At 43.4% G+C, this 22,009-nt stretch overlaps 1 protein-coding gene and 2 pseudogenes across 4 annotated transcripts in view; 1 reads left to right on the top strand and 2 right to left on the bottom strand.

Annotated features, from left to right (window-relative positions):
* Positions 1-22,009, top strand: part of TBC1D1 (TBC1 domain family member 1) — a 238,601-nt gene that overhangs the window by 91,697 nt on the left and 124,895 nt on the right. The window lies entirely within an intron of this gene.
* LOC103246530 (proteasome activator complex subunit 2 pseudogene) lies at positions 6,041-14,069 on the bottom strand (annotated as a pseudogene).
* LOC103246529 (small ribosomal subunit protein mS33 pseudogene) lies at positions 17,377-18,905 on the bottom strand (annotated as a pseudogene).

Below are 22,009 nucleotides of genomic sequence, written 5' to 3'. Positions count from 1 at the left end.
CTTGCTACCTGGAGGCCTCACCTGCATGATAAAAACCTTGGTGTTTACCCAGGTTATGACCTTGTCTTAACCTACACACTTATTTCTATTGATTCCACATCTTTAAGTAGTAACACTTTCAACTAACTGCCACTCAGAAACTCTTTGAATCCACCTGACTTGGAACTTCCCCTCCACCTTCAAGTTGTCCTACCTTTCCAGACCAAACCAATGTACACTTTACATATATTGATTGATGTCTTATGTTTCCCTAAAATGTATAAACCAAGCTATAGCCCCGATCACCTTGAGCACATGTTCTCAGGACCTCCTGGGGTTATGTCATGGGTCGTGGTCCTCACATCTGGCTCAGAATAAATCTCTTTAAATGTTTTACAGAGATTGATTATTTTCGTTGACACTAATATTTAGATTCTTTCTGTTGTTCTAGCACATTCTGCATGAATGAAACATAAACCCTGGTCCCTAGTACCGAACAAGAGCAAACTGCTTTTTTCAGGCCACAAGTCACTTAGGTCAGTTAAGGGGAAAATGGCGGAGAGAGGATGACATTGGCTTCTGCCACCAGCAGCCTGTGTGACCTTGCCCAAGGTCACGACTCTGTGCCTTTAGTTCCCCTTCCCTGAAATAGGCATAGGGAGGGACTCCTTGACAGTTCCTGGTCTTTTTCATCTCTCAAAGTGCAGCGAAGAATTTCTTCACGGCTAAGGCTGTTAGACTCCAGAAAATAGTTTGCCAGCCAGAGACATAGAGTTTCCAATTTTGGGATACTTTAAAAATAGGAAGGAAGTTTATTTGTTTAGCAGAATTTATAATTGTAGGACTGCCCAAGGCAGAGAATTAGCCAAATGGTATTTTTGCGGAAGTTCTTTTTAAAGGGTGGGCCCAAAGGAAACCAGTCATTAGGTGGAAATAAACTGTCATATTTTTGAGACATTATTTGCTTAGAGACATTTACGCTGGTCTATTGTGACAGTCTCTATTGTGTTAGGCTTTTAAAAGAAATATGTAAGTTTCCAAGTTTAAAATGTTAGAGCAAGTGTCCAATCCACGGCCTGTGGGCTGCATACGGGCCAGGATGGTTTTGAATGTGGCCCAAAAAAGATTCATAAACTTTCATTAAAACATTATGAGATTTTTTTTTTAAAGCTAATCAACTATCATTAGTGTTAATGTATGTTACATGTGGGCCAAGACAATTCTTCCAATGTGGCCCAGGGAAGCCAAAAGATTGGATACCCCTGTATTAGAACTTGTAAAATTTGACTTCAGAAACACAAACCAAAAGCCCGCTTATGAGTAAGGAGTTTGTGGCCCCTTGTGTACTGTTTATTAATCAATTAATTGTATTATAAGCATGAGATATTGCTAGTACATCTAGGGCTAAAGCCTTCTTATGGTTCCAGAAAAAGCTGTCTTCCTGAATTTCCAGGTGAAGGGAAGGGATTCTCCTTCCATTTCCAGAACTATGTGAATGTAATACATAGGGATTTATATTATACTTGTGTTTCAGTAAAAGCAGCCCTTCAAGCCTGTGCCATCCAGTTTTGGTGTAACTGAAAGAACATCGTACCAAAGTTTGATTTTGGTCAGTTCTCTAGTGTGTAAATCAGCTGAGATTGTGGTCTCTGGATCTTTTTCCCCAAGGAAAGAGCTTGATGTATAAGACCACCAGACCACACAACTCTGTATTTGTTTTGCAATAACTACACTATTTGGGGGAGTAGTGTGGTGTTTCCAGACATTCTTGGTCAGGAAATCTGGCCGCTTCAAGCTCGGTGTTGATCACAATCTGTTTCTTGTGCCTCTACTCTGTGTCAGCACTTGAGACACAACTGCCAGGACAAGAGAGACCCAGCTGCTGCCCTGGGGCGGGGTTGGGTTGGGGGAAGGCAGCGAAGGCAGTCACAGGGTCGGCCTGCTGGAAAGCAGGTGGAGAACTGTAAACCTCTGAGTAGCCCCTTGGTATACAGAGGTAATAATTTCCCAAATGTAGTAAATCGCACTTTATAACCTCACTGTCAATTTTGATCAGGGATAAGTAGAACTGATTGTACACTGTTAACTTACTGCCCTTCTCAAAAACATCGTTTTTATTCTGGGTGCCAGAGATTTGGCTTGGGTGTGGGTGTTAAGCAAGGTCCACAGTGTCCTGGAGTACCTCTCCGCCAATCTGGGGGCTCTTTCAACGTCTCTAACAGGTTTTTGTGCTAATCCTGACCAAACAGATGGAGGCAGTGGAGCCCAGCTGGCCTGTCACTATGGGGCAGAGGGTGACTCTACTCTCAAGCCCTGCATGAAGACCCCAGGGTGGGCACCACAGCCATTTACAGTCACTTAGCACCTACTGCTCAACATGAGCATGCAGACCTGGTAAGGCTTGTGAGTTTCAGAGAATCCCTGCCAGTCCCTGGAAATGTGGGCAGTGGTGGCTCTTCTCTCCCTCTCTCTCTCTTTTTCAAATTTAGTGGGCTTAGAGGTTTTAGCCTAATAAGGAAATTTCACACAGGACAATTTTATCCCAATTAAAAGCAAATCATAGGGACCCAGTGTGACCTAAAAAACCAGTCCTTACTGGGGAGGTCTAGTTGTGTCTAGCCTGGCTCTGTGACTAGATACCAGCCATTCCAGCCTCCTGTGGCTGCATTTCATCCCAGACGTGAATAAGTTGAGTGAGTGATTCAAAGGTCCCATCCAGGGGGTGACAAAGAATATTGCAGGTGGAAGAAACTGCATGAGCAAAGGCATGGAGGTGGAAACCTAAATGAACAGAGGCTTATTGAAACATGTTTGGTACAAACGGAACTTACAGAGAAGCCAGCTGAAATAAGGCGGGAAGAGTTGAGTGGAGCGCCATCGGTGGGAGACCCTGAGGGTTAGCAGGTCTGTGTTTGTTCTGGTAGAGATTGCAGAGGAACCCTAGAAGGTTTGTGAGCAGGAGGCTGACCCCATCAGACCTTGTTTCCAGAAGATCAGGCTGTGCTGGATAGCAGGATGGATGGCAGGATGGATGTAGGGAGATGCCAGAGGCGGCAGAGGAGAGGTCTTGCTGGGGTCTGGCTGAAGCAAGTGCAGGCTCGGACCGGTGCTTGAGGTTTTGGGCTCATGGTGAGAGAATATGCACTCAAAGAGCTGAGGGAAAGAGGGAGTAAGGAGAAAGAAGAGCAGAAGCCACTTTCCAGGTTTTGAGCCCAGTTACCTAGAAGGCATTTGGGAAACAAGGAAGTAGGAAGAAAGGCCTATTTTAAGGAAAAGAGAATGAGCTTGATGTGGATATTTTAAGGTTAAGGACTATAAGTCTGGTGATCCTTTTTCTTTTTCTTTTTTTGGAGATAGAGTCTCACTCTGTCCCCCAGGCTGGAGTGCAGTGGCACGATCTCAGCTCACTGCAACCTCCACCTCCTGGGTTTAAGTGATTCTCCTTCCTCAGCCTCTGGAGTAGCCAGGATTACAGGCATGCACTACCATGCCCAGCTAATTTTGTATTTTTAGTGAAGACGGGGTTTCACCATGTTAGCCAGGCTGGTCTTGAACTCCTGACCTCAGGTGATCCGGCTGCCTCAGCCTCCCAAAATGCTGGGATCACAGGCATGAGCCACTGCGCCCGGCCTGGTGATTCTTTAAATAGGTGATTGGAAATGTTAGCGAAGTTTAGGAAAGAATTTAGAGCTGGAAATGTAGAAAAAGAAATAATCTTTCTTAGTTTTTGAGGAGTAGATGCCATCCTGAGAGAGAGAGAGAGAGAGAGAGAGAGAGAGAGAATCAGAACTCTATAAGAATCTTCTTTAAGATGTCTATGAAATGAAAGTGTTTACTAAATACATTCTAAAGGAGAGAATTACATTAGTAAGATTTCGTTACCCTGTGCCTCCCCTTAAAGCTGATCTTTATTTTATTTTTTTCCTCTTGTAATTGTAAATCAAGATGAAGCCTTGCTTTTGAAAATGTCATTAGGATTCAGAGACTACAATTCCCACTTGGTAAAGGGAGTTCTTGTTCCTGCATTGTGGTGAATGGATGAAAGTTCAGTTCCAGTAAGTCACTGAAGCCCCTCAACATACAGTAGCGCTCCCTTGGCATGGGACAAACAACAAATCTATTTTTTTGAGACACAGTCTCGCTCCGTTGATCGGGCTGGAGTGCAGTGGCGCAATCTCAGCTCCCTGCAACCTCCTCCTCCCGGGTTCAAGCAGTTCTCCTGCCTCAGCCACCCATGTAGCTGGGATTACAGGTGCCCGCCACCATGTCCGGCTAATTTTTGTGTTTTTAGTAGAGACGGGGGTTTCATCATGTTAGCCAGGCTGGTCTCAAACTCCTGACCTCAAGTGATCCACCCACCTTGACCTCCCAAAGTGCTGGCATTAAGGGTGTGAGCCAGAGTGCCCGGCCACAACAAAGCTTTGAGCACATTCCCAGCAGCAACTCTTGGCTGGCGAAGCCAGTCTTTATTTCCTGTCAGCCTTGGTTTTGGTGTTGGTTCTCCAGAAATTCCCTGATTGTAAAATACCTGATCTCGTGAAAATGAAGTCAGCACTTAACCCCACCCCCAGGAGTTGAGAGGCCTGAAGGGGGAGAAAAAAACCCGATTTCAAATCCTGCCTGGAGGGAACCTGCTCAGGAGGCCCTGGAAGGTAGAGGCAGGCTCTCATTGCCTGTCTTTATTAAACAAAGCCCTAAAGCCCTAGCCTGTGGTGCTCGAACCTTTTTAAGGGATGCCTGACTCCTCAAGAATTCTGTACCATTTAAATGAGCTCTAGTGGAAAGAAAGGTCTTTGTAATAATATTCAAAGTGGAAATCTTTCTTACTTAGTTGTTTTGTTTGTTTTTTGAGACGAGGTTTTGCTCTGTCACCCGGATGAAGTGCAGTGGCATCGTCGTGGCTCACTGCAGCCTTGAACTCCCGGGCTCAAGTGAGCCCCCTGCCTCAGCCTGCTAAATAGCTGAGACTATAGGTGTGCACCGCTGTGTTGCCCAGGCTGGTCTTGAACTCCTGGGTTCAAGTACCCACCCGCCTTGTCCTCCCAAAGTGCCGAGACTACAGACGTGAACCCCCACGCCCAGCCTCTTTCTTTCCCATTTATGAGAAAAGTGGAGCTGATGCCTCTTCCCTGCGACAGATTTCTAAAGGCCCCTTCTATGTCTCCCCTTCCCAAGCCAAAGGCATTTTTGCCGCCTCCCCCCAGCCTCTGTTCATGCATTTTATGACCCTGGTTGCTGCTGCTTTGAAAGTGTCCTAAAACCAAAAATGAAACTTGCTGTGTGACCTGATCAGCAAGAAGGAGGCTGAGGCTGTGACCCCTCTCTTAGTGTGAGGATGACATTTCTCCTAATGCCCTAGGCTTTTTGTTCCTTTTCATTCTTTTGTTCTCCAGGCCATTCTGTTGGCTTATCTTGGGTTTACAGTCAATTACAATCCTTAAATCTTTTTCACCTGAACTTTTGGCAAGCTGGGTCTACTCCATGGGTGCTTACCAGCTGAGGGCTTCTGTTTTGTTTTTATTTTTTGCAATTTATATGTAATACTTAACCTGTATCACCATGTTCTTGATGTTGGCATTTTTTGGGTTTTGTTTTGTGGGTATCTTTTTTTTTTTTTGTATTTTCATCCTATTAGCCAGTTTATTTTTGTAGAATTTGGAACTAGAAGTGATTTTAAGAGTACTGCAGTTCATTCCCTTCAATACTGACACAACAGCCCTGGGGAAACTGACCTGGAGCAATGGGTGCTAAAAGGAGATGAGATTTTCTTCCTTATATGCTGGGAGCCAGGACAGATAAAGGTGTAGAGCAAAATGTTAGCAGAGGGTTAGGCACTGGCTAGGAATTAAGACTTGGAAACTTCGTTGTCTGTGCAACTTCATACTGTTTCATTCTTGTCCTGTACAGTATTTCTTTGATTTCCTTCATCTGTAAAAGCAGGAAGAAAATATTTGCCATTCAGTTCTGCTTTTTAGGTATCAAATGCGAGGATACAACCTGAGGTTTCTTTCCCCGCCCCCTCACAAAGTATAGATCGTTTGTTTTCCTTCCAGCCCTGGGCTCAGTACACAGATGCTTTCTCTTCACCCTTTGGGTTGGGGTTTTCTCCAGGTTGGTGCTGATCATATGATAAAGCTCAGCACAGAAGGCCTTCAGGTCCAGTACCCTGGCCTTGACCTCCCCACATGCCATCTTATCTCACCAACTTTTGCACCAACGCCCGGTAAACCGTTACATGGGTCTCCTTGGAGACCTTGGCCACAGCATCCCCATGTTCTGAGAAGTATTTGGAAATGGTTGTCTGGAAGGCTTCCACTTTGGTCTTGACGGCATTCACCCTCTCCAGCACCGTCTCCTGGATTACTACCCCAAATCATTTCCATCCTCAGTCTTGGGGATCAGGTGCTGGATCCATGTGATCATCAGCATGCATTTCTCTTTGAGAATCCAGACTTCTGGCGTAACCATGGCAAGCAGCAACAACCTTCTCATTCCCAGGGAGAAATCCACACTCAGGGACTTCTTTCTTCTCCTGCTTCTCTGTTTCCACCTCATCCTTGGGTGGGGGTTCTGGGATGGAGATGTCCAGTGGGGCCTGGAGGGAGGTCAAGCAGCTACAATGAGAGAATCGTTTTGCAAGGCCTGATGCGGGTATATGATTTTCTGTGGCAAGAATCTGTAGAGGAATTCCTTGCCTTCTTGGGAAAGCTCTTGCCTGAAGACACGCACCTGGGTGCGGGCCTCCCTGCTCAGGCACCCACCACAAGGCTTGGCCGTGTGGCTTCAGTTGCTGGATCTCTGGTCTTCTGGCCAGTTGCCTGGGCCTTCACATTCACAGCCTGAGTTTTATAGACATATATTGAAGTTACCTAACATTTGTAACTCCGAGAATGCCAAGGAGCAATGAATAGTATTGTTATTGTTACCCTTGGTGTCGTGTGCAGTCTAAAATATATAAAGTGGAAAATAGATTAGACTGCTTTTAACTAATATCCTTTATTGGCAAAAGTTCTGATTTGCCTGTTGATCAAAATTAAAGAAAAGGAATGGTTACTTGGCGAGTGTAGTTTATTTCAAGAACTGAAGTGGTATGAGAGGAAAACCTGTTTCTACCACTGATCAGAATGAAGATCTGGGTTCTTGAACACATGTGATAAGTTTTACTCAAGAATGCAGTTAATGCTGTAAAGCTAGTCTGGCATATTTTAAAATTGTAAATAACTGATAGTTATAACATATGCTCAGAGCCCTTTCCTGTGATTGAGCCTGGCACTCATGAATTAGTGTAATTTTCTATTCATTTGGAAATGTGTAAATTTCTATTCATTTGGAAACGACCATGAACCTCAAAGATGATGACAGGGCTGTGGCTGGGCTGCACTGTATGGTTGTGCAAGTTGGGGGCTGCACAAAGGCACCCAGCCAGTGGCACAAGCAAGGACTGAGATCCAACCCATACTTGGCTTACCAAAGTCTGCCACCCAAGGGTTTTTGTCTGTGATGGGGAGAACAGGCGTTTGACTTTTAAAGATTTGAACAAAGGCTTTGTAGATTTGAGGCATAGCCTATACTGTGAATTATTTTGTTTTTAAAAAATTAATTTTGATGCTGTCAAGGTGATTCCATACTGTGTCCACATATGTAATCATTTGAATCACATTTATTTTACTGCAATTCCTGAGAAGGAACAAGAGTATTTATTTGGTTAACACACTAATGGTTTATCTAAACTCAAGTTTGAACCATCAGCTTCATGAAACAGACCAGTACTTAGTATTATCACAATTTTAATTTAAGCTACAAATCTTCTTCTTAGATAATTATCTATGCAAATGCAGGGGCAGTCTTTTGAATATTGCTTTTAGACTGCCATCTAAAGTTTTTGGTTTCTGGGGTTTATTTGGAAGTTTGTTTTCATACTGTATTGTGCTTCCTGACTTAAAGGCTTTTGTGTCTTATGTCATGAAGCATTTGGGGGCACTTAGAACTATATGCCATTTCACTTATACATTAAAAGAGTTTATCCTAAGATGAAGATTTTTTTCTTCTTTCAAAATGATTTTGCCCCTAGAAGTTTTTACCTAGTAGCAGTAGACGGTAACCTTGAAAAGACTAAAGTTTAAGAAAAATGTACTTTTAAAAAAATTAAAAATAATCTTTTTTATGATTACAAAAAGACATATATATGAAAAATAACGTACTGAAAAGCCCCAATACATATTCCTACTACCCAGAGACCACCACATGTAGTCCCTTCCAGATCTGTTTTATTAATAAGCACTATTTAAAATTCTATCTCTTTTGCTGGAAATAAGTAGAAGACATAATAGCTGTTCATATACATTTACTTTGTTTTTTTTTTAAGATAATTTTTTTGCCAGAATGCCAGAGTAGACTGGGGGTGAATGGGCGAGGGGATTATTCTCTGAGCTGCAGCGCACCCTGGTTTCACTATCTGCACAGTTTCCACATTTTGTTCAGGAATAAGATGTCCTTGAGAAGAGAAAACCCGTATGAATAGATACTGAGTTGTAATCTGTATTCAGATTTCTGTATTTTTTTTTTTTGGTCACAGTGGTTCTGCCATCTCCCACTGAGCTCTCCCAACCTTTCCCCATCCTCAGCCCTCACCTGTCACATTCAGTTACCACTTCTTGCCAGCTTTACCTTCTAGATAGTTCTTGACTTCATCCTCTCCTCTCCTTTTGTATTGCCACTGCCCTAGGTGAGAGCGTCCCTTCTCTCTCCTCAGTTGCTTGTCTGTTCCTTCATCATGATGTATTCACTCTGGGTGAGGTGCAGTGCCAGGCACTGGGTTACAAGGCCCCTGCCTCCAGCAACTGTCTCTTTGGGGAGGAAGGCAGGTGAATGAGCCATCGCCACTTCATCCTCCTGCCTGCCATCCTTCCTTTGCTGTTTTGTCCATCAAGCCCATTCTCTCCCCAGCAGCCCTGGCAATCTGTTGGAAATGCAAACCTGGCCAAGTCCCCACCTCGCAGGCCTCAGCTGTCTCTGTCTCAGCTGTTTGCTGGCAGCTGGGTCAGGCTGTCCTGGGCCGCCTCCACACCTCCCACCTCGCCTGCCTCCCCTGACCAACCGGGCCTCCTCGCCCTTAGGCGGTTTTCTCTGCCCCTCCCCTCCTGACCTCCCCTCTGTGCACATGGTCAGTCTCCTTGCCTCTGTTGCCTTGTTTTCTAAGTCATGTTACCTGTCTGTCCCCACTCTTCAACCCAGTGCACGGCACAGTTTCTGACCTGATAGTCTGCCTTCTGTAAAACGGGAATGAGGGTATCTTCCTCAGATTGTTGGTGTGAGGATTAAATGAGATGTAATCCACAGAAAGCATGGCCTCTGGCACACAGTGGGCCCTGATAAGTGGTATTGATGCCTGAGGTATGGTGTTAACTTAAATGACCGGGTTGAAGAAGAATTTTTCAGAAATTAAGGTTCCTCCGTGTGTATTTGATTATATAAAATATTGTTGATCACACTTTCCCTACATCATAGTAGGTAAAAATTGGAAAGTGAAGGCTTTTCCACCTGGCACGGTGGCTCTCACCTGTAATCCCAGCACTTTGGGAAGCCAGAGCAGGTGAATCACTTGGGAAGTCAGGAGTTCAAGACCAGCCTGGCCAACATGGTGAAACCCTGTCTCCACTAAAAAAAACAAAAATCAGCTGGGTGTGGTGGTGGGCGCCTGTAATCCCAGCTACTCCAGAGGCTGAAGCAGGAGAATTGCTTGAACCTGGGAGGCAGAGGTTAGTTATAGTGATCTGAGATCAAACCATCGCACTCCAGCCTGGGTGAGCGAGACTCCATCTCAAAAAAAAGGAAAAAAAAAAAAAGAAAGTGGAAGGGTTTTATGTTTCTTTCATGTTTAACCTACATGTTGTAGGTAAAGTTTACTTGCAACACTTTGGTGTATTTTCAAGTAAATATATTTAATCGGAGTGAATTGCTGTTATATTATGCATTTTACACTTTTTGAGAAACAGAAACTGCCTCACACATTAAAGTGTGTGTGTTAAGCAAATACTCTGATGTAGGCCTTCAGGGTACACAGAAGGGAATCAAACAGCATCCTGTCCCCAGCATGTGGTATAGGGGAAGGACTCAGGGCCGTGGCAGGTGTTACAGCAGAAGACCAGGTGCCCTCAGCACCCAAGAGAGCAGGCCTGTGGAGGAAGGAAGGGGAGGAGACATTTGGGCTGGATCTGGAAGAACCTGTAGACACTAGTGGAGGAGAGTCAGTGGAAGAATATTCTAGAGGAAAGGCTTGCCCACTTGCCTGCAGTGGTTGTCAGATGTGAGCTGCAACCTGATTAAGAGTTTCTTGAAATGAGATATCAAAGGTATTTATTGGGTAGGCTTTTCTTGTTTTTCCATTGGGAGTGATAATATCAAGTTGACAGTTGAAAATGCTTTTCCATCTGTTTCTGTATTGGACTGAGTTGTAGTGTTCCAAGGACTAACTAGGCAGTAAATCACATCACACTAAATGAGTAATTGTAACATTTGAAATGATTATAATGTGCTGGTATTGATGAAGAATTTATAGTGTGTAGAAATTAATTCCATTATTCTAACCAATGGATACTTGAGTTTTGCCCCATTAGAATTTGCTCTTCATGTTGATTTTAATTTCTTTGATGACTATAGCATCTGGCGAGGCTTTCTCATTTTCAGGTGGATTTGTTTGCACTGTAATGGTGGGGCTGGCTTTGTTGCATTATTCATATATGCAATACATATGCAGCATGGTCCCAAGACATGACTTGTGGTGGTGACTGTATTTTTGAGATGTAGCTGATACCTGCCATCCCCTGGACTTCCTTTAGTTCACATCTTTATTTTCACTCACCAGTAACTGAAAATCTAATATTTTCTTTGATTTTGAATGTAGTCAGCAAATCCAGTAGCATTACAGATGGAGTATCCCTTATCCGAAATGCTTAGGACCAGCAAGTATTGTAGATCTTGGACTTTGGAATATTTTCATTGTACTCACCGGTAGAGCATCCCAAATCTGAAAATCCAAAATGCTCCAATGAGCATTTCCTTTGAGTGTCATGTCGGTGCTCCAAAGTTTCCAATTTTGGAGCGTTTAGATTTTGGATTTTTGGACTAGGGATACTCAGCCTGTAGCAGTTCCTGTGACTATAACATCAATAAAATCACAGTACCATAATCTGTTTCTACTCTAAACACTTCTGACATCAGATGTGTCAGAGTTTTCCCTACACCAACAACCACTTCTCTGATTCTCTGGTCACCAACTGTGTCTCCTGTGATCAGTTAAATTCTGACACTAACTACCTGAAGTTAGCACAGACCCCACAAGTTAAGGGCTCAGTCTCACAAGACTGCCCCAAGACACCCACTGACCTGCTATAAATCAAGTTCCCGCGACCTCCTCCTCAGGGTCAGTCATTTGCTAGCATGGCCCACAGAACTTAGAACACTCTTTACTTACATTTACTGGTTTATTATAAAGAATACCACTTGGGAGGCCGAGACGGGTGGATCGCGAGGTCAGGAGATCGAGACCATCCTGGCTAACACGGTGAAACCCCATCTCTACTAAAAAATACAAAAAACTAGCCGGGCGAGGTGGCAGGCGCCTGTAGTCCCAGCTACTTGGGAGGCTGAGGCAGGAGAATGACGTAAACCCAGGAGGCGGAGCTTGCAGTGAGCTGAGATCCGGCCACTGCACCCCAGCCTGGGCGACAGAGCAAGACTCCATCTCAAAAAAAAAAAAAAACCCACTCAAGGCCGGGCGCAGTGGCTCACGCCTGTAATCCCAGGACTTTGGGAGGCTGAGGCAGACGGATCACGAGCTCAGGAGATTGAGACCATCCTGGCTAGCATGGTGAAACCCTGTCTCTAATAAAAATACAAAAAATTAGCCAGGCGTGGTGGCGGGCGGCTGTCCTCCCAGCTACTTGGGAGGCTGAGGCAGGAGAATGGCGTGAACTTGGGAGGCGGAGCTTGCAGTGAGCCGAGATTGCGCCACTGCACTCTAGCCTGGGTGACAGAGCAAGACTCCGTCTCAAAGAAAGAAAGAAAGAATACCTCTCAAGAACAGCCAAACGGAAGAGATACGTAAGACAAGGTGTGGGATGGGGTTTTGGGGTGTTTGGAGCTTCCATGCCCTCTTTGGGCCTCCCATCCAGCAACACCTCGATAAGTTCATCAACCCAGGAGCTTCCTGAATCCCACCTTTTAAGGGTTTTTATGAAGGTTCCAATATGTGAGCATAATGGATTAAATCATTGGCCATTGGTAACTAATTCACCTTTCTCCCCTCGCAGGAGATAGGGGTTGAGGAGTAGGGGGAAAATCCCAACCCTCTAATCACAAAGTTGTTTACTCTGGCAGCCAGCGCCAATCCTAAAGCTATCTAGGGCCCAAAAAGAGTCACCTCATTAGCATGAACTCAGGTACAGTTGATAGGGGCTTATTCTAAGTAACAAAAGGCATTCCTAGTATTACCCAGTTCCCTCAGGAAATGCCAAGGGTTTTAGATGCTCTTGTGTCAAGACCAAATAGTTCTTATTATATCGTGATATCACGTCAGTTATTTCCATATGCCTTACAGTTTTACATACCTCTCAAATACTGTATGTGCTCATCATTACTTTGAGTTATGGTAGGTTATTGACTTGCTGCTTGATCTTGTGAAATATGGCAATAAGCACTTAGTACTATATCATAATTATTAGTATAATTCCCTTTCAGCATAATTGAATCGTTTGCCATCCCTTGTGTTCTGATTTATGCATTTGAGAACTTTATTCTGCAGTGTCCATAGGCTTCACCAAGCTGTGAGAGGGGTCTATGGCACAAAAAGTTGAAGAATCTCTGCTTCAGTCCCTGGGGTGTGCTTGGTAGAGAGCATGCCTGCATTCGTTCAGGATTGGTAGGAATGTGGGGTATGTAATTGAGATGCTGTCTCTCACCTAAGACTAATTCCATATAGTCAGCAGCACACAGTTTAACAAAACCTCAGTCGCTCTTGTGGGCATTGTAATATATACCCACCATAAAAAAGAAAGGGGTAAACTGCATTCTCTGTAGGCTTTGAAAAAATATACTAAGCAGTTCCCATCCAAAAATATTTAAAATAAAAATAGCCAGACACAAAGTCTTCAGCTGTCTAGAAAATATCTTATAATACAAAAGGAATTACTCCCCGTGTTTCTGGTTTACTATTTTACAGCATCTGTTTCTTCTGCAAATATTTGTTGTATGCCCACTATACTCAGGCATTGTATTGGAGATTTACAGATTTATGGTGGGTTTCTCTTCTAAGACCTATTTGAAATATGTCTTTCTTATTACTTAAAAACTTCGAAGTCGTTAGGTCATTTTGCATTGCAATCATTTATACATTGAACAGACTTACTGAATACTTGCAGTATGCCGGACAGTGTACTCGGCACTTTGTCCTACGTAGGTAGCAAAATAGATAGTAATCCTACTCTCTGGGAGCTGACCTTTGAGTATTTAGGTATTTTGTGCTCTGAGGCTTAGAGGGCTGCCTTGATGTGCCATAAAAACTGCTTGACACTCTTAAAAATTATGGGTGGCCATTAGTTTAGACTGAGCCAAACACACCAAACCAAAATGGAGTCACTCATGCTAAAAGTGATGTAATCAAACTGAAATGTTAAGAAAGCAGATGGATCCCAGAACAGACCAGTTTTTCCTGAAAACAGGAGATTCCAGTCTACCTGAGTCAGCGTAGCAAGGAAGTCCCTTCTGCTTTATTTAGCCCTTACAGAAAAGTAGCCTGAAGTAACCTGATGTTAACCAGTCAGCTTTTTCTATTCTGTTTCTTTGTTTTCATCTTCCAATACCTACTGTTCTGCCATTGCCTTTTGGGAGCTTTCATTCAATTTTGTAGAATGGAGTCTGCCCTGATTTATGAATCGTGAATAAAATACAATTAGATCTATAACTAAATTTGTTGTAATTGTGTCTTTTGATACCACTCACAGACCTTGTGTATTTCGTAAGGTAGTGGTTTTCCCACTGTTCCTGTGGGTGTTCATGATGTCCAGGGCTGGCAGAAGGAAGGAGAGGGGCATGTTCTGTTTCCTCAGCCCCATTTTAATCAGAACATTCATACTCATTTATTTGAGCTTGCCGGAAAGTTGAGGGTGGGGTGAGATGGAGAGTTTTGTTGCCTACAGGGTGTTTGGAAATTTGGTCAAAGGTTTGAACATGATTGGCATTATCTATTGCCTGCTGATATTATTGAAATTATTTTTGTCATTTATTATTCGTTCTGTACTGAAAGGTAGATGGAATAATAGCAAGCTTGTTGCCTCTAGGTACTGTTATTTTAATAAAGTTGGCAGTCAGGTTTGGTGGCTCACGCCTATAATCCCAGCACTTTGGGAGGCTGAGGTGGCAGGATCCCTTGAGCCCAGGTGTTTAAGACCAGCTTGGACACCATGGTGAAAACCCATCTCTACAAAAAACAAAAAAGCTAGCCAGGCATGGTGGCATGCGCCGGCAATTCCAGCTACTTGGGAGGCTGAAATGGGATAATCCCTCAAGCCTGGGAGGTTGAGACTGGGGTGAGCTATGATTGTGCCCATTATACTCCATTATACTCCAGCCTGGGCGACAGAGCAAGACCCTGTTTCAAAAAAAAAAAAACAACAAAAAAAAAAGAGTTGGCCTTTCCTTACCTTACAAACACCAAGGTAACAGCTAGCATTTATTGGGAGCCATTATAGGCCAGGCTCTGTGCTAAACTTTCACATTCAATATTTAATTTTATCCTCAAAATGACCCTGCAAGGTAGCTGGTAATGTCTCATTTTAATAGAAGAGGAGCCGAGTTCTTCGAGCTCAAGTGGCTTGCCCAAAGCAGCGCATGCAGCTTATTTCAGCATTCCAAGCTACAGAGTTCCCCCTAGGTTCTGTCAGCATCACAGATTCGTGGCTTCAGCTGCCTATCACTTTCTCCTGATAGTTGTGACCAGCAGCAGGAGTTCGTCTCTGCCTTTTTAAAGGTTGTTCTGTTTTAGTTCCTGCTCCAGATCCCTGGCTCCCTCCAAATGGAATGTTTGTGATCTAGTAAGCAGTATTGGGTTCACTCTCAGTTTTGTACTTGCCTCCCTCCCTCAACCTGCACACACTAAACAGTTTTCTTAAACTGAAATGCAATTAGCAGTCCTGGCAGTTTATGCAAAGGTTGGGATACTCATCACACATTTACCAAAATGCTTTATTATTGAGCAGAGTGCCTGTTGGATCCTGATTATGCTTAAAAAAAAAAAAAAAAAAAAAAGAAACTTTGTACTTTCTTTTTGTACATTAACAGTGTTTGCAGTTAATGAAATCTATGCCTTAATTACCTATCAGAAAAGAATGAGATGGTTCTAATACGGGTTCTAACGAAATATGCCCTTGATGATAAAAGTTAGTTGCAGAACACTATGATCCCACTTAAAAAAATTGGTAAAAGAAATTACCATTAGGTATACACAAAGAACTACACAACAGAAAAACCAGATTGTTAACTGTAGATATTTCCAGGGATAATGGGCAACTTTGTGTTTTCCTGTTTTTCTGTTATGTGGATGTGTATTGAACTAATTTTTAGAAACCAAAGATAATTAAGGAGTGCATTCTGCAGCTGTGTTCAAAAAGGATAGATTATTGAAAAGAGGTGAAACATGAATATTTGTTTTCCTTGGTTCTGGAGGTTGGCCCTTTTATGCCAAGGCAGGATGCCTCAGCAGCAATTTAACGAGCCCAGAAAAAGGGTCTGACCTGGCTCCCTGGCAGGGAGGGGGAGGGAGAAAGCAAAGTGTTCTTCTCCTTGCATCTCCCCCGCCTTTCTGTTCAGCAGTAACTGTCTTGCAGCTTCTTGGTTATGAAATGATTGACCTTTCTGTTGAGCCTAACAACACCTCTACTGGTGCTGGTTTGGATTGGAGGCCCCAGGATGCAGAAAAAGGGTGTATGTAAGAGGAGGGCGCTCCAGAGATGTAAATGTGTGCTTTGTTTTCCTCTTAAAGCAAGAGGATAGGGGAGGGAAGAATGCAAGAGCAAAGCTTAACATTTTTCAGTAGTTGCACCAGTTCTGATAAGCTGATCTCACTTGTTGTGGTTTAAATACACAGAGTAAGATTGTAAGGTGCTGGCTGTCTGGGGCTAGTTCTGCCTGGATCTTGGGTATTGCACATTATGTGAGAATTAAGGTTATGATTTGATTTGAAAGACTAGGCTTTTTGCAGCCTCAGTAGCAAGTGTTCAGTGATGTTTTGCCTCCCTGGTGTTTATGTCTGGGTGTGCTTGTGATCCCCCAGCCTGGCTTCTGAGATAGCAGTGCAGCCTCCTGGGGGACATCTCTGTTTCTTGTGGCTTCTGGCCTGAGCCCCGTACAGAGAACTTTTCTTTTCTCCTTAGTTCCTCTGAGGGAGGAAAGCCTTATCTTTTACCTTAGAAATGAAGTCCTGCCCTCAGAGATCTGGTTAAAACCCAAAAGATTCCTTTGCTATGTTTTTCATTGAGGCGGATTCTGTTTATAGGTAAGCAAAGCCGGCTGTGAACCCCAGAGAGCGGGCAAGGCCATGTGACGTCTCAGCGGCCCCAGTCACTGGGGAGTGACTCCAGTCCCACTGCAGCCATGCCAGGGGACTGACATGGAGAAGGCATGATGCCATGGTAGAAAACCGCGTTTCCAGAGAAGCACAATCACCTCTGAGTGACATATTAGACCCGTGTGTGAGGCGTTGTGTAGATACTTTGCAAATCACCCGTGTTTTTTGGTCCTATTTCTTTGTCCACTTGTATTGTATGTGATTACAGCCCTTTCTCATTTTACACAGCAGGGAGCAGAGAGGTCATGGGAATAAGGTGCAAGCATTCAAACATGAATTGCAGTTTGGCTCTGGTTGTTAAAAATTTTTGATATGAGCTAAATTTTTATTAAATCTCCTTTTTTATGGAGAAAAAAATAGAATCAATTTGGAATCCCAGGAGGCTTTGGTGAGTTTTTTTTTTTTTTTTTAATGTATTCATTTCATTAGAGAATTAGGTAAACCTTACATTACACAGGCAAGGCCAAAATAATTTTGCACAGTTAAAGGTGTTCAAGAAACCAGTCACCATTTAACCAGATTAGACTTCAACAAGGAGATGATAACCTCCAAATAACCTTCATTTAGGAAGATTTCCACATTCCTCCAATATGTGGAAAGACAGTAGATGCATTTTCTTCTCTCTGCCACAGAGGAAGAAATTTTCCCTCTTGAGGGACCAACACTATTTCTTCCTTTTTTTTTTTTTTTTTGAGATGGAATCTCGCTCTGTCACCCAGGCTGGAGTGCAGTGGCACAATCTCGGCTCACTGCAACCTCTACCTCCTGGATTCAAGCGATTCTCCTGCCTCAGCCTCCTAAGTAGCTGGGACTACAGGCACCCGCCACCACACCCGGCTAATTTTTTTTGTATTTTTAGTAGAGATGGGGTTTCACCATGTTAGCCAGGATGGGCTTAATCTCCTGACCTTGTGATCCGCCCACCTCGGCCTCCCAAAGTGCTGGGATTACAGGCGTGAGCCACCGCGCCGGCCCAACACTATTTCTTTTTTGCTGCTCTTTTCCCCTCTCCTTTCTTTGGTTTCCCCTTTCCATGAAGCTTCTTTAGTCATCTTTGCTTATCCTTAGGATCCCGATGCTCCTGTCTGTAGAATGCAAGAAACCAGAGTGTCCCCATGAGTGCCAATAAGTGTTGTCATCTGGATACCCAGTCATAAGTCTGCTTCTTCTTGGCCAAGGGTGGTTCACTAAACGGTGTCACCACTTTCATAGACTTGAAATCAGTAGGCCTGGTGACTTCACCAAATAGCCGAGCACTAAGACAAGACATGCGCAAGGCATATTCTGAAAGAGAAATTGCTTGAGTGACAAGGAGCTGGAGTCCCTGGTGTTGACTTTCCTCACCCACACCTTGTGACTGGTTTTATTTTAAGAAGGGCAGAGTTTGGTAAATGTTTGGCATCCTATTTGCTTTTATTTTTTATTTTTTTATTTTATTTAATTAATTATTATTAATTTTTGAGACGGAGTCTTGCTCTGTCACCGAGGCTGGAGTGCAGTGGTGAGATCTCAACTCACTGCAACCTTTGCCTTGCGGGTTCAAGTGTTTCTCCTCTCTCAGCCTCTCAAGTAGCTGGGACTACAGGTGCCTGCCACCACACCCGGCTAATTTTTGTATTTTTAGTACAGACAGGGTTTCACCTTGTTGGTCAGGCTGGTCTCGAACTCCTGACCTCAGGTGATCCTCCACCCACCTCAGCCTCCCAAAGTGCTGGGATTACAGGTGCGAGCCACCGCTCCCTGCCCCATCTGCTTTTAATGACTTATTTGAAATGCACCCTGTTCTGCGATTTTTGCGTTTCTCTACCCTCTTAACCTCCTTAGTACTTCTGTAGCGCTTGCTTTCCACTTTGTTTAGTCATTTATACGCTTCTTTATTCCCTCTGTCTAGACAGATTCAGTCTTTTTTGTCTCCACCAGTTTGTTCATCTCTGCTGTAAGCATAGTAGGGATCTGTGCAGTTTGGCTGCCCTTCGTGCTGTTCACAGTTTGCCAAGGGCCTCCATAATGAAATGGATTAGGGTAGGATGGTGCTGTGGGTGGCATGTGGAGGAGGCCTTCCTATGAGGCACTGCCTTCCCTGGGACGTGACAAAGGACAGGTGATGAAGCCAAGCCTCTGGAGTCTGGCTGCCCATTAGAACAGCCAGGGTGGGGCACTTTGAAAACTGAGTGAGTGAGGGCCCCACCTCCAAACGGGCTGCTTCATTGTGGTGGGTGGACCTGGACATCAGGGTTTGAAAATCCTGGCCATTCTCATGGGCAGCCACATGAAGGGGCTGGACTTCGACGACTTTCGTTCTCATCCAGATTGAATATTCAGTGATTCCATGAAGCCTATCTATGTTTGTGCTGGCCACCCAACGTTTTAAGTTTTAAAAGCTATTTTAGAAAACCTACACAATAATTTTGTATCCTTACAGCGCGAGCTTCCTTTTTCTTTCTCACCTCCTTCCACCCTCTTTTAGCTCCTACAGCCATTCGATTACTTCTTTTGTGGTTTCATAGTTTTAAATGTTTGTGGAAAGGTGTTGGTCAGTGAGAAGGTTGTAGTGAACCTTTTACACAGTCATTTTGGAGTATAAACTGTGTTTTGTGTTTGCATAGACTATCTCTGTGGGGTTTAAAAGCTACTAACAGCTTATCCAATTTGCCATTTCAGAACTAGGGAAGCTGAATAATGCTACTTCTGTTTTACATGGGATGAAAGATCAAGACCCAAAGGACAGAAAGATAAGGCAGAGGGAATGAAAGAGGGGCCCCTGTGTCAGGGGCTAACAGTCATTAGCACTTCACCTCTGCCCAGATGCCTCCTCAGCCAGCTAACAGGGACACCTGATCTCTCCTTGAGAAGATGTAACACATTAATCTGACCTGTTGTCTAATTGTAAGCATGAAGCAGGCATTGAGGCATTAGATCACCACAGTGTGAAGCAAAAGAGACAAGACAGACCTCTGCACAGGAGCGGCCTTCTGTGCCTTCGCCCATGTTTGTGTTCTGGCACCTGTCACCTTATACTGGAAATCACATACGTGTGAGCCTCCTGAAGTCAGAGGGAATCATGTCTTACTCATTGTAGGAGGCATATTCAAATCTTCGTGATTGAACCTAGTCCTGTCAGGCTGAACTACTGCATAATATGAATGTTTACCTGTGTCCTATCTAGATAGCGTCTGATGGTATTTTCTGTTTAAATGATTTAAGTAATAGGCACTCTCATTTTCTCAAGTGTTTTACATGAAATTTAAGGCAGGTAAGATAGAGTGAGGAAATACTTGGTTTAATTTCATTTTTACCCGCTTCCTTTTTACCTTATGACCAACAAATACAAATAACTACTTGTCAGTAAAAACACCACAGATCTGTTCCTTCTGGAAAATGATTTCATAGCACATTTTTTGTTTGAAGTGCTCATTTGAACTCCTTACAATGAGAAAGCATTTCATTTAAGGGAAAAAACAAAACGTGTCTGGCCATATTTTTGAAGTCTTAGAATGTATTACTATCAAATAATGGGAAAAATGCTAGAATTTTCAATACACAGTGCCTCAGATTTATTTAATATTTGTTTCTTACTAGTTGACGAAAAACGAAACAGCAAATGTAAAGTAAAATTACTTTTTATTCTAAATACTCTTTCAGGAGCTCTTTCCTAAATCCTTGTGAATAAAATTACACTTGCAGGGTATTTATAATCCTTCATAATCCCTAAATCCTTAAAAAGCAAGTTGACCCAAATGTTTAAATAAGGACTTTATTTATGAACTGAATACTTCTGATTCTCTTGGGATGTCATTATCTGGCTACATATGAAACAGTATTCACTTATGCATGCTTCAGAAACTTCATATATTACTGTGCATTTGTTAGTATGTGGAACAAAGAAACTTGTTTTGGTTGTGAGCAAAATGCAGATTTGTTCTCAAAATTGAGTTTTAGTATAAACTCAAATAGGTCGGCAGAAGAAGAGTTTAATTTTATGTATCTAAATAAGGCCTCTTTCTTCATTAAAAGAAAATTAAAACCAAGCCCCACACCCTTATTGAATCTGTCCCAGTAAGATGCTTTTTGGGTTCTTATTTGTGCAATAGTTGGTTATGATTTACTTTGTCTGCAAATGTCTGCAAACAGAAATGACGTAGATACTATTGCTCCGACAAAACTAAAAAAAGATTTTCACTAAAAGTACCCAGATCATATCAGTGGGAATAAATCCACTGGCCTTGGTGTATTTGCCCTAAAAGGATCTGTGTTTTTGCAGTAAATATTGTAATTGGAAGTATATGTTCTTTTAGACTAAAGTTTTACTTGAGGACATTTTTCAGTTAGGCATGTTTATTTTGGGGGTTTAGTATTGTCTTTCCCGTTATTTATTTTTACTTATCTGTATGAGCAGAAGCTATAGCCAGCTCTCTCAGCCCTTAGCCTATGCTAAGTTGCTGACTCCTTTTCTTGAAGATGGAGTGTCCCCTTTCTGGGCATCTCTAACCTCATCCTTGCCTCCCCCCGCAGGCCTTTTCTGCCTGCGATTCCTCAGTTTCTCTACACGTGAAATGTTGGGGTATCCCAGGGACCTGTCTTGGCTCCCTTCCTTTACTTTCCCTCCCAGATGTGAGCTGCTCATGTCCAGTCTAGAGCCCCTGTCTTGGACTCTAGGCCCACTTACCCAGCTAGATGCCTTTACTTTTGAGTCTTCCTGGTCTTACTCAGCGTAGACAAAAGCAGAACTCATTGCACTGTCTCCCCAAACCTTCTCTACTCTGCACTCCCTCTGTGAGCTAGTGGCACAGCCATCTGCATAGAAACCTGAGCCAGAGCCCTGGCACCATGCCCCGTCTTCAGTGTCCTCAGCCCCCCAGCCAGGGCATCACCAAATTCTGTTGGTCCTGTCTTCCAGAATCATTCATTCAGCCTTTCTCTCAGCCTTCAGGGCTTAGTTCTCAGTTCAGGCTCTCAACATGCCTCATCTCTATTACTGTAAAGGATTCTAACTAAACCTCTTCCTCTGGGCAGGGACTCACATTCATCTCACATTTTTGAATCCCTGGCTCTGGCATCTAGAGATGCCTAGAAAAATGTATAGAAATCAAATGATGTAAATAACTCAAGTCCTCCTTGCAAATAGGTGAGTCTAGGACAGAGTTATAAAGATAAAGAATTTAGGATTTTATCACGAGTGGACATTACGCCTTCATTTTTTTTAGAAAATAGTGCCCCAGAGGCCAGGCGCGGTGGCTCAAGCCTGTAATCCTACCACTTTAGGAGGCCGAGGCTGGTGAATCACCTGAGGGCAGGAGTTCAAGACCAGCCTGACCAACATGGAGAAACCCCATCTCTACTGAAAAAATACAAAATTAGCCGAGTGTGGTGGCACATGCCTATAATCCCAGCTACTCGGGAGGCCGAGGC

This window comes from Chlorocebus sabaeus, chromosome 27, assembly GCF_047675955.1.
Source record: "Chlorocebus sabaeus isolate Y175 chromosome 27, mChlSab1.0.hap1, whole genome shotgun sequence".
Classification (NCBI taxonomy): domain Eukaryota; kingdom Metazoa; phylum Chordata; class Mammalia; order Primates; family Cercopithecidae; genus Chlorocebus; species Chlorocebus sabaeus.
This window is presented reverse-complemented; position numbering and strand designations above follow the sequence as displayed.